This window comes from Phyllobates terribilis, unplaced genomic scaffold (assembly GCF_046119375.1).
Source record: "Phyllobates terribilis strain yellow unplaced genomic scaffold, ASM4611937v1 Scaffold_3__8_contigs__length_932513732, whole genome shotgun sequence".
NCBI lineage: Eukaryota > Metazoa > Chordata > Amphibia > Anura > Dendrobatidae > Phyllobates > Phyllobates terribilis.
Window position 1 is genome coordinate 123,175,259 of NW_027362763.1, and position 15,651 is coordinate 123,190,909.

The following is a 15,651-nucleotide window of genomic DNA, read 5'->3' on the forward strand; positions in this document are numbered from 1 at the left end:
ATGTTTGTAATGCAGGTGCCGGAATGCAACGCACAGAGACACAAGGCGAGAACAGTCAGAGATGTTTGTAAACAGTTTTATACAACAGGTATACTGAAACAAGGGATTAGCAACAAGGGTAATGAACAGTGGTTTGAAATATCAGAAAAATACGAAATTTCTCAAAGTAAGGCGCAGTCTCTTAAAATAAGGCGCAGTCTCTTAAAGTAAGGTGATGCCCTCAAGCATGAGAGACACCACACAAGTTATTTAACCGTGAATTTGGCCCTAGCGGGGGTCACCGGTTATTCCCGCTAGGCCGTGAGTCTCTTTCCGGATGAATTCAATTAAATCACGTTGTGCTACTTTAGCCCCAACCGTTCCCCTCCCAACCTGAGTACTTAAACCCAATTGTCCTCGGTACCGTGGGTGAGTAGTGGAAGTGACGGCCCTGCTCACGTATGCAGCTCTTCTCTGCTTGGCCGTTGGAGGCAGTCTCTCGAGCCTTGGATAGGGGGGGTCCAGGCCTCGTCTGTCGGCGGCCGACGTCGGGTTCCGCGAACTCACTCAGCAGCGCGATCAGGTTCCTAGTATCCTCAGCAGGCACAGCACTCGAGTCACAACTGCGAGGGATCCGGAGCTCTTTTACCGGTGCCCGGCTGGAGCACCTCTCAGGCCTCTGGATTTGGCCTGTCACGTGGGGTTTCTCAGGATGCAGGGAGCACGTCTGCTCCTCTCTGCTGCTTGGCGCCAAAGACCCCTCAGGCTTGGCGCGCTGGCCTCTTATCTCTCTGAAATCCTTCCTGGAAGTCACCTGATCGGGTCCAGCGTGTGAATCTGCCCTCCCTGCAACTTCCCTTGCATATTTTGGTTCCGCTTGACTGTCTCTGGCCAGTAGATGGCAGTCTCGCTCCATCCTTGAAACGTCATCTTGAAGTTCTTTTACAAGCTTTCTTGCTCGTTCTACATGTTCACAAGAAGAAATATTACCCCTTAGATCCCAGTCATAAGCTTCTCACACAACCAAATGAGATCTCATGCTTTGCACTGATGAGGGGCAATACCCCAAAACACGTGTCTACAAATTGAGACTCTGGTTTGGCTTTTATTATATGCAAGAGGGCAAGGCTCGTTATAGGGTTGATATTGACTTGAGGGATTGCTACTTCCAACAGGTGGCACTGGAGTTTAAGTCCTCTTCCTCTAGGAAGAGGCAATTTACCTATCCCATCTGTACTCGAAATATTATCTGACAGTTTAATAATTGATTCACAGAAATGAACTACACTAATGATAATTGTAACAATAAGTGCACACAAAAAAAGGTAAAAAGTGTGTGCTAATAGACCAACCACAATATGGAAGCAATTAGTCAATTATCAAAAACAGAATTAGGAAAATAAAAAAATATATAAATATTTCCAAAAATGGAGCAGCATCTACACAGAAGGAAAGAAATAAAACAAGAAATTCCTGAACTTTTCTTTTTATTAGTGACTTTGTGCCAAGTAACTAACTCTATATATGGCTTTTGGCCTTTCCCCTAGATGTGACATTATTTCTGAGGCCTTTGTTCTTTAATTTTCCAAAAGGAGATTACTTAATTTCTTCTGGTTTTCTACAATTTCGCTGCAGGATAAGTTCCTCTTGGCAATTGGAAATGGAAACAGCATTCATTTTTATAATTAAAGTTTTAGCCACCCCCTTGCAACAAAAATACTTTCAGATCACGTAATTGTACATGCTTGCTGCCACAAAAATTTTGGCACAAGGACGCAGCATGTTAACTACCATCCAGCACTTCTAGCTTTTTTTTGTAAGAAAAGTTGACAAGCTATTTCAATTGACTAATAAAAGAGGTAAAGAAAATATAAAGTCCTCTTTGCAGAAAATTAATAGCATTAAGAAATTAGATGAATTATTACAGTGTGTACTGGGAGTAGTGTCGAGCTTGGTGTTTTCAGAAGGTTTTTTTTATTGCTTTGTTTACTTTGGGTTATTGGCTTGTATGGGCTGAGGTTTTGCTTTTACTTTGCATTTTTATTTTTATGTGTATGCCAATTATATTTAATACTACAGAACAAAAAGCAGAAATAGATCATTTAACATTTCTCTAGGCAAAATGATTGTTCTTTTTTTTTCAAAAGGAAAATTGCAAAAAAATATGAATCAGAGTTTCTATTATAAGTATAAATCTTTTAATTCCAGAAACTTAGTGTGCAGATGGAGAATATTCTAAGGCTCTGTATCTCATTTTGACATGGTTCTACTAGAGAGAAATGCAGCTTTCAAGTATCTATCTATCTATCTATCTATCTATCTATCTATCTATCTATCTATCTATCTATCTATCTATCTATCCAGGGCTGGACTATTCATCTGGCAAACAACTGTAGCAGAGCAGAGAGCCATTGGTTCCCTGCTCCGCCACTTACTCAGGCAGGTTGCAGGCAGCATCACCGCCCAGCATGGGAGTGGCATGAAGTGAGTATTAGTTTGTGCTGAACTGTAGATAAAGGACATGGACCATCCAAAAATTATACATTAGACTAATGCCAGTAAGCAAAAATTTACAAAAATGAACATGAAGTTCTTAGTTTAACACTCTGATCAGACTGTATGAAGCCCACTGCCACATCACGGCGAACCTCTCAGGAGGTCCCTAATTTTTTTGAGCCTTTTAGGAGCGGCACCACTGTCACAACTTCAGTGCACTAGCAGGGTGGGTGGTCCGGTGCCTCACACCATCCATGCTGCAAGACTGAGTTATTATTATTTATTATTATAGTGCCATTCATTCCATGGCGCTTTATATGTGAAAGGGATATACAAAGCACAAACAATTACAATAAATTTTGAACAATACAAGTCGGCGACTGGTACAGGTGGACAGAGGACCCTGCCCGCGAAGGCTCACAATCTACAGGGGATGGGTGCGGATACAGTAGGTGAGGGTAGAACTGGTCATGCAGCGAATGGTGGAGTAAGGGTTACTGAAGGTTGTAGGCTTGTCGGAAGAGGTGGGTCTTCACGCTCCTTTTGAAGGTTTCCACAGTAGGCGAGAGTCTGATATGTTGGGGTAGAGAGTTCCAGAGTAGGGGGGATGCATGGGAGAAATCTTGTATACGATTGTGAGACGAGGAGATAAGAGGGGAGTAGAGAAGGAGATCTTGTGAGGATCGAAGATTGCGTGTAGATAAGTACCTGGAGACTACGTCACAGATACATGGAGGAGACAGGTTGTGGATGGCTTTGTATGCCATGATTAGGGTTGTGAACTGGAGTCTCTGGGTAATGGAGGCCAGTGAAGGGATTGACAGAGAGGAGAGGCCGGGAATACTAGGGGGACAGGTGGATTAGTCGGGCAGCAGAGTTTAGGATAGATTGGAGGGGTGCGAGAGTGGTAGAAGGGAGGCCATAGAGCAGGAGGTTGCAGTAGTCTAGGCAGGAGATGATGAGGGTGTGCACTACTTCCCATGACTCCAGGCCACACCGCCCCACAAGAAAAAAAACACAGCCACTCAGCACCAAAACCAAATGAAAGGAGTCAAAAAACTCAGCTTCCACAGGCTTTTAGACTGTGAACTGTAAGTAACCCCTCCTGCAGTCTCCTGCTAATTAAAAACACCTGTGCCAAATGGGAGGAGTTCTGGTCTAAGTAAAAAAAGAGGGGGCAGACCGTGCAATATGCTGAACTGTGGAAAAAGGACACGGACTGCACATCGAAAAAATCATATCCCAATTTTGGGATGTGCGGCCTATGTCTTTTTCTATAGTTATAGCTTGAGTATTAGTTTATTTTTATTCTTTGCCCATCACATGGAGACAATTATTATTACTATGAAGAATCAGAAAAGGTGCGTTATAATAATAGGTCACAATGGGGGGCATTATTATAAAGAGGTACAGTAAGGGGCATTATTAAAAGGAAGCACAATGTGGGTTTTCTAACAATAAATAAGCACAAATGGACATTATTATAAGGATGCACAATAGGTGGCATGATTATTAGGAGGCACAATTGAAGCATCTTTGTAAGGTGGCACAATGGGAGCATTATTATATAGAGGTACAATAAAGGCATTATAATATATAATTAGGAGGTACAATTATTATCAGAAGTCATAGGAGGGCATTTTTTTTTCCTCGTGCACTCCAAATACATTATTATTATTTAGCGGCTTTCGGTTTGGTCTCAAGCCATCGCGACTTGATGGAAGAACGCTCTGTAGAAAGATGAATCTTGTGAAAGCCTAGATAGGTCCACCATGGTTTTCTCCTCCGTTTTGTTTGGTGGTATTGTGTCACCCTGGCCTGGATGCCACAAGTGTAATTAAAGCTGTGTCTGAGAGCAAGGGGGAGGTTCTCTAGTCAGGGGAACATTAGCATGCAATGCCTCCTGTCTCAGGCCAGTAGGGGGAGCTGGCTGCCCCTATAAAAGCTGGTGCTGGGGGCAGGGTTAGGGAGAACTTGATGGCCTGTCTCAGCATTGAGACTGGTCCCAGAGCAGAGCAGGGACAGACAGTCGTATTGCACCTAAGAGGAAGTGTGGCAGGAGGAGAGCCACAAGCCAGAGACAAGAGGCGAAGAGAGCCTGTCTTGGCAGATAAAGGACTTAATCTACCAGACTTTGGTGTCTGAGGCTGGGAGGATTCCACATTCTCCAGCAGATAACCAGTTCGCAAGGGACTGTATATTCCTTGGCCTAAGAAGCCTGGAGGCCCTGCCACAACCGAAGGGACCAGTAAAGCCGTACAAGGCTGGGAGCAGAAAGGAACCCACGTCGCAGACCATACAGGCGAGAATACACGGAAAGCTCGGAAACGTGGGCTGTTACCCTATAACGAGGAGATAGCCAGAAGGAGCGCAGAAAGCACGGTAGGCCTACACCCTCACCCTGACCAGGGCCAATTTCCCCGTTGCTCTCAGACATCCAGGTCCCCTCCTAGCTGAGACTGTTTGTGGGTCAATTTACCTGTTCTAGTAAAGACCCTGGACTGCAACCTGTTGTCTGTGTGCTCCTTGCTCCTCCAGCACTATCAGCACTGTGACTCTCACTACCATCACTCCCACCATCCATTATACTGTCCTGGGGCCGCACTCTTCCCGTGGGGAGTCATACTACCCTAGCTGCACACCTCATCAGCCCCAGCGGTCTGCATGCAGTGGCGGTTCCTAATAACCGCAATCCACGAGTGGCGTAGTCGGACATAATCATCAGCACATAACGGACTACCACTGGCCTGACCACCCTGAGCCACGGAACCGGGTTGCCACTACTACTCCCATCGTTCCCCTACTGCCCGGATCCGAGTGCCCCACGGCCCAGGGGGCGAGTCAGCTTTGGCGTAGTCGGCAGGATTTCGTGCCCGCAACCACCGGGTACTGCGTGCCTGAAAAAGACTTTTGTAACTTACCTGTGGCGAAGTTTCCCGCCGTCCGGAGTCGTTTCCCACCATCCGGAGCCGATTCCCGCCATCAGACGCCATCTTGGACCGTTTCCCGCCGTCTTCTGCCGCCTTCCCGCCATCCGCAGCTGCTTCCCGCCATCGGATGCCATCTTCAGGACGCCGCGCGGGAAGAAGAGGGGCGTAGACGTCAAAACCGCGCGAGATCCGAAGCTCCGCCTCACGCACCGACGCTGCGCAAGGTCCTGGAAGGGAGAGAGAGCGACGCTGACGTCATCAGGACGTGACGCAAGGTCCTCGTCCAGAGCAGCAGCAGCGGAGCCGCGGCCTACAGAAGAGGATCGTCGGAAGGTAGGCCACGCTTAACTAGGGGGGAGGAAGATGTCGGACACAGAGGCGCCCACTACCACCAACGCAGCTGCAGCAGCGGTGATGCCCTTTTCCCTGCCCTACATCCCTGGAGCGGCCTGGCTGCCCAAATACTCAGGGGAGCCCCATGCCCTAACTGACTTCAAGGAAAGGCTATACAGTTTGTTCCACATTTACCCCCTGACAGAGGAACAGAAGGTCAGCATATTGACAGGGCAGTTAACTGGCGCAGCCCAGAGGGAGGTAAAATCATGGCCCACTGAGGAGAAAAGGACTGTAAAGGGTATTCTGGCCCGGCTGCGGGGTACCTTTGACACACGTACCTCCGCTGAGATTAAAATGAGGTTCTATGGATGTAAGCAGCGGGCACAGGACAGCATCAGAGACTATGTCCTAAATCTGCAGGAAGCCCTGAGGGCTATTCAACAAACTGACCCTGGCAGTGTGCAGGAAACGGATAAGCTGCTAACAGAACAATTCATAGAAGGTCTGCTGTCCAGCGCCCACAGGGCCCAACTGCGCCTCCTGTTCTTTCAGAACCCTGACCTGACCTTTGCCCAATTTAAGGACAGGGCCATAAGGGTGCTCCGTGAATCTGCAACCAGTGGCGCTATAAATCCCCGGCGCCCTGCTCTCACCAACCACCAGGAGGTGGCGCCCTCCTCTATGGATCCCGTGGGGGCTGATGCACAGGCCCTGAACCAAGCCCCGTCGAAAGACCTGCACCACCAAGTCCAGGAGCTGACCAGGAGCATCGCGGCGTTGACCAGGACCGTCCAGGCGTTGCAAGTGGACCCGTCAAGACCCATCGAGCTGGCTTCAAGTCCGGAGGATGTCCCGTGGCGTCGACAGAGGAGGATCCCGTCGTTCCGAGGGAGGCCCACAGACCGCTATGCAGAGGATGGACAGCCCATTTGCCGTCGATGCAACCAGCCCGGACACATTTCCAGGTACTGTAATTTAAACGGGTCCAACCTGGGGCAGAGGGCCAACCCCCAGGCATAAGATCACCAGGCCCTTACAATTGGCGTAATAAGTACGTTGGGGGGCGCCCGGTTTTACCCGTGGCGCTGGACGGTATCCCCATGAGCGCCTTGCTGGATACTGGGTCACAAGTAACCACTATCCCTTATGTACTTTTTAAGCAGTATTGGACTGATGCTGATATCACACGGTATCCAGACAGTAACTTGAGCATCATCGCCAGTAATGGCTTACCCGTGCCGCAGATGGGGTTCAAGGAGATGACCATTAAAATTGGTAAAGTTGAACTGCCGTCACAGGGAGTGATTATTGTGGACATTGACCGTCGTGAAAGTCACCCTAAAATAACTATGGGTACTAACGTAATTGAAAATTGTCTTTCAGAGGTAATTGTAATCTTACAACAGGTGGCGGTGAATGCTAGTTCCAGCCAACAGAGAGTCCTCAACAAGGAGATAAAAGCCCTGATGAGACGGCAGCAGGTAGAACTGTCTGGTGGTGAGATCGGTAGCGTAAGACTGAGTGACCCATTCCCCATTTCCATGCCTCCCAAAAATGAAATGATGATCTGGTGTTGGACTGCAATCGGGTTGAGAGGTAGAGACTACCAAGCCATGGTAGAACCCGTGTACTCAGACAGCAGGCCCACCATTTTGACAGCCCGGGGGGTGGTTGATGTCCGTCATGGGAGGGTGCCCGTCCGCATCCTCAACATTGGGGAGAGGGAAGTACACTTACCCAGGTACGCTACACTCGCCAAACTGTTTGTTGTCGAACACAAAGCTATCAGGGCCGTGGAACCCTTGCCTCCATCTCCTCAGGCGGAGGGTAATGGCTCCCAGAAACAAAAGGAGGACTGGTGGCAGAAACTCCATGTGGGTGCTGACTCCACTCCCCTGCACCAAAAACAAGGAGTCTACCGGGTGGTACAGGAGTACGAGAGAGTGTTTAGTAAGCACCCGCTAGACTTCGGCAGAGTAAAAGGGATAGAACACCACATCCCCACAGGGAGCCACCCACCAATAAAAGAAAGACACAGACCTGTACCCCCCGCACATTATCAGAACGCAAAGGGCATGCTAAGAGAGATTAAAGAAGCTGGGGTCATTAGAGACAGCTGTAGCCCCTGGGCAGCCCCCTTGGTTCTGGTCAAAAAGAAAGATGGCACCATGAGAATGTGTGTCGACTATAGACAAATCAACCATATCACCCACAAAGACGCATATCCGCTGCCTAGAATAGAGGAGTCTTTAGCCGCACTAAAATCAGCTAACTTCTTTTCTACTTTGGACCGTACTAGCGGGTACTGGCAGGTTCCTGTGGCAGAGGCTGACAAGGAGAAGACCGCCTTCACCACCCCGATGGGACTGAGTGAGTTCAACTGTATGCCCTTTGGGCTCTGCAACGCACCAGGGATCTTCCAGCGGCTGATGGAATGCTGTCTAGGGCACCGAAACTTCGAGACGGTCCTCCTTTACCTGGACGACGTGATCGTCTATTCGAAGACCTACGAGGACCACCTAAAGCACCTGGCCGAGGTGTTCGAAGCCCTGGCAGGCTATGGCCTGAAGGTAAAACCATCGAATTGTCACCTGCTGAAACCAAAGGTCCAGTACCTAGGGCACATGGTAAGCGCGGAAGGAGTGGCCCCCGACCCTGACAAGGTCACGGCAATCAAGAGCTGGCCAAGCCCCTCGAACATCAAAGAGGTGAGACAGTTTCTCGGGTTGGTAGGCTACTACCGAAGGTTCATCCCCGGGTTCACTAAGATGGCAGCTCCTATGCAGGACCTCCTGATCGGACAGTCTAAGTCCCGAAGTCAAAAGCCACCCTTCAAGTGGGATAAACCGGAAGAGGAGTCCTTTCGCCAGCTAAAGTTGGCCCTCACGGGGGATGAGATCCTGGCCTACCCTGATTACGGCCAACCTTTCATTCTCCACACAGACACCAGTAATGTGGGACTGGGAGCCGTACTGTCCCAAAACCAACAGGGCAGAGAACGGGTGATCGCATACGCCAGCCGGAAGCTGAGGCCCACTGAGAGGAACCCGGAGAATTACAGCTCCTTCAAGCTAGAATTCTTGGCGGTGGTGTGGGCCGTGACGGAAGGCTTCAAGCATTACCTGGCCTCCGCAAAGTTCACCGTCTACACGGACAATAACCCGTTGACACACCTGGACAATGCAAGACTGGGTGCCCTAGAACAGCGGTGGATGGCCCGTCTCTCCAACTATGACTTCGTGATCAAGGAGCGGGCCGGGAAAACCAATGCCAACGCAGATGCCCTGTCGAGGATGCCTCACTTACCTGAAGGTGACGAAGACCCAGAAGAGCTGGAGGAGGTAGAACTCCCCGCGTTTCACCGGCATGGAGCCGCTCAATACTCCCACCGCGTGAAAGAGGAGGATCTAACAACCGTGATGATCAATCCCCTACCTCACCACAGCTGGGCCGAGACCCAAGATAGTGACCCTGCCATCCGTCTGGTGAAAGAACTGCTGACCCAGGAAGACGCCCGCATGGATCCGGATGCTCCAGAGGAAGCCAAGCAGCTGTGGAAGGAGAAGAGCAAGCTGTTCCTCTACGAAGGCAAGTTGTGCAGAAGGATTGTCAACCACCGGACGCACGAGCTGACCTGGCAAGTCGTGGTCCCAAGGCGAGATGCAGCTATGGTCCTGGGGGCTTACCATGACAGAGCGGGGCACTTCGGTTGGAAGAAACTGGAGTTCCTGCTAAGAGGAAGGTTCTTTTGGGTCGGCATGAGAGGAGCTGTAGAAAAGTGGTGCAGAGACTGTGGCCCTTGTCACCTGAGGAGGAAGGACCGCACCAGCCAGAAGACACCCTTGAGGCCCATCGTCACCACGCAGCCTCTTGAGCTGGTAGCTCTGGACCACGTCAAATTGGCTCCAAGCCGGTCTGGATACATCTATGCCCTGACAATCGTGGTCCACTATTCCCGTTTTCTAGTGGTGGTCCCGGTAAAGGACTTGACAGCCCAAACAGCGGCCAGAGCCTTCCAGCAATATTTCTGCCGTCCACACGGGTATCCGGAACAGGTCCTGACAGACCAGGGTCCAGCGTTCGAGGCTGAAATCTTCCAGGAGTTCTGCAACCTCTATGGCTGTAAGAAGATTCGTACTATGCCTTACCACCCTCAAACCAACGGGATGTGTGAGAAGATGAACAATATAGTCATTGATCTCCTGAAGACGTTGCCCCTGGAGGAACGCAGCCTGTGGCCAGAAAAACTGCCGGACCTGATAGACCTATACAACAATATCCCGGTGAATGCTACAAACTGCACCCCGGCTTACCTGATGCGAGCTAGACCAGGTAAGCTGCCCGTAGACCTGGAGATGGGAGTCCTAATACCTGAGGACACCTCCCCGGATGCGGACTGGGATACGGAAAGGCAACTGCAGTACAAGAAGGTACAGGAGAGTGTGGAGAAGAGCCTGGCCCAGGTGAGAGAGAGGCAAGAAAAACTCTTCAATCAACACGCTCCTGCTGGTCCCCTAGAACCTGGTGAGCAAGTCCTAAAGCGAAAAAGAAGGCTACATAAGTTGGACGACCAGTAGGAAAGGGAACCCTACACCGTACTGCAGTCTGACCACGACAACCCAAAGGTGTGCGTAATCACCAAGGACGGAGGAGAAACCACTAGCACCGTCTCCAGAGACCACCTCAAAAGATGCCCCGAGCAACTCCGTAGTGCAGAAGAGGATCAGAGTGACCTTGAACCCACAGAGGACAAGGAAGAAATGATCAGCACCGTTCTCGGAGAGTTCCCTCAGTCCTGGACTTGAATAAATGATGCCATAGTGGTACCCGTCCTGCATTTCCTACAACCGGCACAGCAACAACGAACACTAGAGCCGAAAGGTGAAGAGGAGCAAGCAGTTCCAGAGGCAGAAGAGCCTGTATCAGCAGCCCAGGAGAGTCAACCCTCTGCTGACAGTGAGCCTGCCATGCCTGCGGTAAGCCAAAGGACCCGCAGACAGCTGCCTGCCCTACCTGTACACCCAGCTGGTAGCTGTACCCCTAATGCTAGTGGGGAAAGTCAGGTTGGTCCACCACCAGACAGTGGGTTAAGGAGGTCAACCAGGAGCACAAAGGGGCAGATACCCGCTCGCTGGAGAATATAGAGCGCACTAAAATTGTAAATAACCCTGTTGCCAAATGTGGAATTGTTTGCCAAGTTACATGCTTGTTTAGTAATTCTGTGTTTCAGTTTCTTGCAGCTACCGTAAGGACTCAAAGGTTATGGACTTTTTATAACCGGGACCTTGTATGGACTGCGTTCGGAGCCTAACCAAGGAATGAACTAAGACTGTGAAGGACTTGGGGTAGGACAGACCCCCACCTGGTTAAGGCTCCCCGTTATATTGGTGATATGGACACCCGGTCACAGACCACACTGTGACCTTAAGAACTCAATCTGTGCGTCGTCTGTCTGTTAATGTTTTATAGTCATGCATATTGTCTTTGTTTACTGTTTAGTCCCGGAGTACTAAATTTCACTAGGGGGGAATGTGTCACCCTGGCATGGATGCCACAAGTGTAATTAAAGCTGTGTCTGAGAGCAAGGGGGAGGTTCTCTAGTCAGGGGAACATTAGCATGCAATGCCTCCTGTCTCAGGCCAGTAGGGGGAGCTGGCTGCCCCTATAAAAGCTGGTGCTGGGGGCAGGGTTAGGGAGAACTTGATGGCCTGTCTCAGCATTGAGACTGGTCCCAGAGCAGAGCAGGGACAGACAGTCGTATTGCACCTAAGAGGAAGTGTGGCAGGAGGAGAGCCACAGGCCAGAGACAAGAGGTGAAGAGAGCCTGTCTTGGCAGATAAAGGACTTAATCTACCAGACTTTGGTGTCTGAGGCTGGGAGGATTCCACATTCTCCAGCAGATAACCAGTTCGCAAGGGACTGTATATTCCTTGGCCTAAGAAGCCTGGAGGCCCTGCCACAACCGAAGGGACCAGTAAAGCCGTACAAGGCTGGGAGCAGAAAGGAACCCACGTCGCAGGCCATACAGGCGAGAATACACGGAAAGCTCGGAAACGTGGGCTGTTACCCTATAACGAGGAGATAGCCAGAAGGAGCGCAGAAAGCACGGTAGGCCTACACCCTCACCCTGACCAGGGCCAATTTCCCCGTTGCTCTCAGACATCCAGGTCCCCTCCTAGCTGGGACTGTTTGTGGGTCAATTTACCTGTTCTAGTAAAGACCCTGGACTGCAACCTGTTGTCTGCGTGCTCCTTGCTCCTCCAGCACTATCAGCACTGTGACTCTCACTACCATCACTCCCACCATCCATTATACTGCCCTGGGGCCGCACTCTTCCCGTGGGGAGTCATACTACCCTAGCTGCACACCTCATCAGCCCCAGCGGTCTGCATGCAGTGGCGGTTCCTAATAACCGCAATCCACGAGTGGCGTAGTCGGACATAATCATCAGCACATAACGGACTACCACTGGCCTGACCACCCTGAGCCACGGAACCGGGTTGCCACTACTACTCCCATCGTTCCCCTACTGCCCGGATCCGAGTGCCCCACGGCCCAGGGGGCGAGTCAGTATAAAGCCATCGAGTTGCTGGTCTTCCTCTTCGCCGTTTTCCTTCTATTCTTCCGACCATGATGTCCTTCTCCAGTGATTGCGGTCTTCATATGATGTGTTCAAATTAGGCAAGTCGTAGCTTAGTGATCCTTGCTTCAAATGACATGTCTGACTTGATTCCTTCAAAGACATATTGATAGGGAATTTAGATTGTGAGCCCCAATGGGGACAGTGATGATAATGCCTGAAAAGCTCTGTGTAATATGAAGTGCCATATAAGCAATGCATAATAAATAAAGTGATACATTTGTATGTCACTAGTCACTAATAGTTAAAAAGCATTTAAAACAAGATAGATTACAAGTAGAGAACATGAGTAATGTTGGCTTATACTCCAACAACATCAAATCCATTGACTGTAATCTGTTTGACATGATATTGACATCATCTAAAAAAAGAACACATTTATTATAATTTTTCAGTTACAGCATAAAAATATCAAAAATCATTTCAACGAAGTATTTTAGCTTATTTTATTGCTCATATAAGGTCAAAGAAATCTTCAACAAAATATTATTTTTCCATTGCTCATTCCATCTTAAGCCTTATTTCAGACCTGGCTAATAAAGTAATTTGAAGTAATGTAATTAAACACAAGGCCCACAGTCTTGTCATAGCAAAAAGATAAAAACCCAATGAAAAAAAGCAGATCCCGTATTGCGGGCCTGGTCCAATAGCGAAGTGTAAAGTCTATGTCCAAGTGTGAAGTCAGATCCAAGAATGCAGCTGGAGGGAGAAGACATCGAGGGAACTTAATGAATTCCAGTGCGTTTATTTACATTGGATATATCGAATTCGATGAGTTTAAGGGTAATTATTAGTTCTTTAAAGTAAGAAAAAACTTTCCACTAGCTGTCAAAACTGGAAAAAAATGGTACTGTGTCCAAAAAAATAAAGGGGCCGTGTGGAAGATGTACGGTTTACTGCATGGGTGGAGGATTTAGCAGGAATTTAGTGAACAGAGGAAGACAAATGTGCCATTGAGGGTTTATTACGTAGATTTTGAGGTTATGTCTGTCTTCCAAGTCAATCCTTTTCAAATTTCTTTATTGCACCTTAAATAAAAAAAATAAATAAGTAATTTTTCAAAAAGCCTTGGTTAAAAATAGTGTACAGTTTTGTGTTTACAACTGCTATGCAGATCTATGTGTTTCCATAATAACAGACAACTATGACCCTCTATGTAATCTGATCTTGCAGCCTTTTATTTGTCCCCTACTTCTTCCTAACATGTACAGTGTCCAGCATAAATGAGTATACCCCCTTTGAAAATTAAGATTTTAATCAATATCTCACCGAACACAAGAACAATTTCCCAAATTTTGACAAGACACTTGGAGACACATGGCCACTGAATCACTTTCACTCTGTTCTTCAGAAATGCAATAGATGTGTGTTTTGGATTATTGTCATGTTAGAAAAGTGCACGTCTGCCAGGGGCATGGAGTCATGGGAGCATCTTCTCTTTCAATATAGAGCAGTGCATCTGTGAATTCATGATACCACCAATGTAGCTCCCCGACATGAGCAGTGAACATGCAGCATAAGGACACTGCCACCACCATAGATAACATGAAGCCGGCTCTCTGCTATAAAAATGACATCAGTATGACACCCGGCTGCATGCTGTGGCCATTTAGCTGAATGCACCTGACCAAAAAACTCACAGATGTCCTTGACAAAGACTTCTCACAGGTTGAAACGTTGGACGATATCTGTTCCTTATCTTTGGTGCCGGATATGATAATAAATCTGATTTTTTTTGCAAGAAATAACAATCTATTTTTTTTGTGTCAGTGCTGAGGTTCTCTATATTCAACTTTCACTGTAGGCATCATAAATTTTTCTAAATTAATTTTTCTAACATATATGGTGCCTACAGTGAAACATGGTGGTGGCAGTATCCTTATGTGTGTCGGCATGATTGCTGCTGCTGTCAAGCAGCTACATTTCATTGATGGTATCATGATTTCACAGATGTTCTGCTCTATATTGAAAGAGAAGATGCTACCATCACTCTGTGCACTTGGTAGACGTACACTTTTCCAACATGATAATGATCAAAAACACATATTTGTTTCATTTCTGAAAAAAGAACAGAGTGAAAGTAATTCACTGGCCGAGTATCTCCTTATCTGAGCCCAACCGAACACCTATAGGGAATTCTGAAGAGACAAGGTGTCATTAATCTTCATCCAGCATCCAGGCTCTAAAAGACGTTGTCCTTGAAGAATGGAAAAAGATAGATGTTGCAATATGTCGCCAACTTGTTTATTACATGACTAGAAGACTTGGTGTTGTCGTTAAAAATCATTACAAAATACTAGATGTCATAGTTTTTGATTTGGGATGTACTCATTTTTTGTATCAACTGATTTGACTAAAACTGAAGATTCTGTAAGGAAAGTTATATTATTAACCTGACTTCCATGTTATGGGTTAAAAAAATGTTCTATGACACTGAGTCAATAACTTTGGAAATTGTTCTTTTATTCAGTGAGATTTTGATTAAAATTGTAATTTACAAAGTGGGTGTACTCATTTATGCTGAGTATTGTATGTGACAGATTAGAAGAATATAAAACAGATGGAAGATGAGGTGGGGTATACAGATGAGCGAATACACTTGAGTGGAATAGAATTTTAAGCACAATTTACAAAAAAAAGGCGAAGATTTAAGCAGGTGGAGACACCTGGCTGCCATTTTTCTGAATACTAGAGGGCTAACAAAGGTTAATAAGGTAAAAAAAATAATACTTATACTCACTTCACTGCTCACATCTCCGACCCCTCTTGTTCTCAGTGGTGAATAAAAGTATTTTTAAAATTTTTTTCATATTAAGTTTATTATGCTTTGGAGTCTAGACATAAATTTCCCCTGAAAAAGCCGGAACAGGCAAATTTGTGTTTTGCCTGATCCGCTCATCTCTCATGGAGTATGATTATAGGATCAGACTACACGGGGATTGTTTGCTGTCTGTTACCATGGAGATGCACAGATATAAAAAAAGGAATTTCATGACAGATTCTAAGTTGAAGAATACAAGAAACAATAGCGAAGGAAAGCTTACATATTTTGTATGTTGCATTTTGTTACATTTCTCAATGTCTCCTCTTAGAACCACTTGTTTTGTAATGTAGAAAAGCTATAAAAAAATTCTCCTTCCCCCATAAAATTGTGAAAAAAACTGCACACTGTCTTTTTGGTACAAAAGTAGTGTCTTAGGTGGCCTCTTTTCTGTTATTAAAGCCAAAAACTGAGGCACGATGTTTTCTGGGAGTCAATAGGGAAAAGTT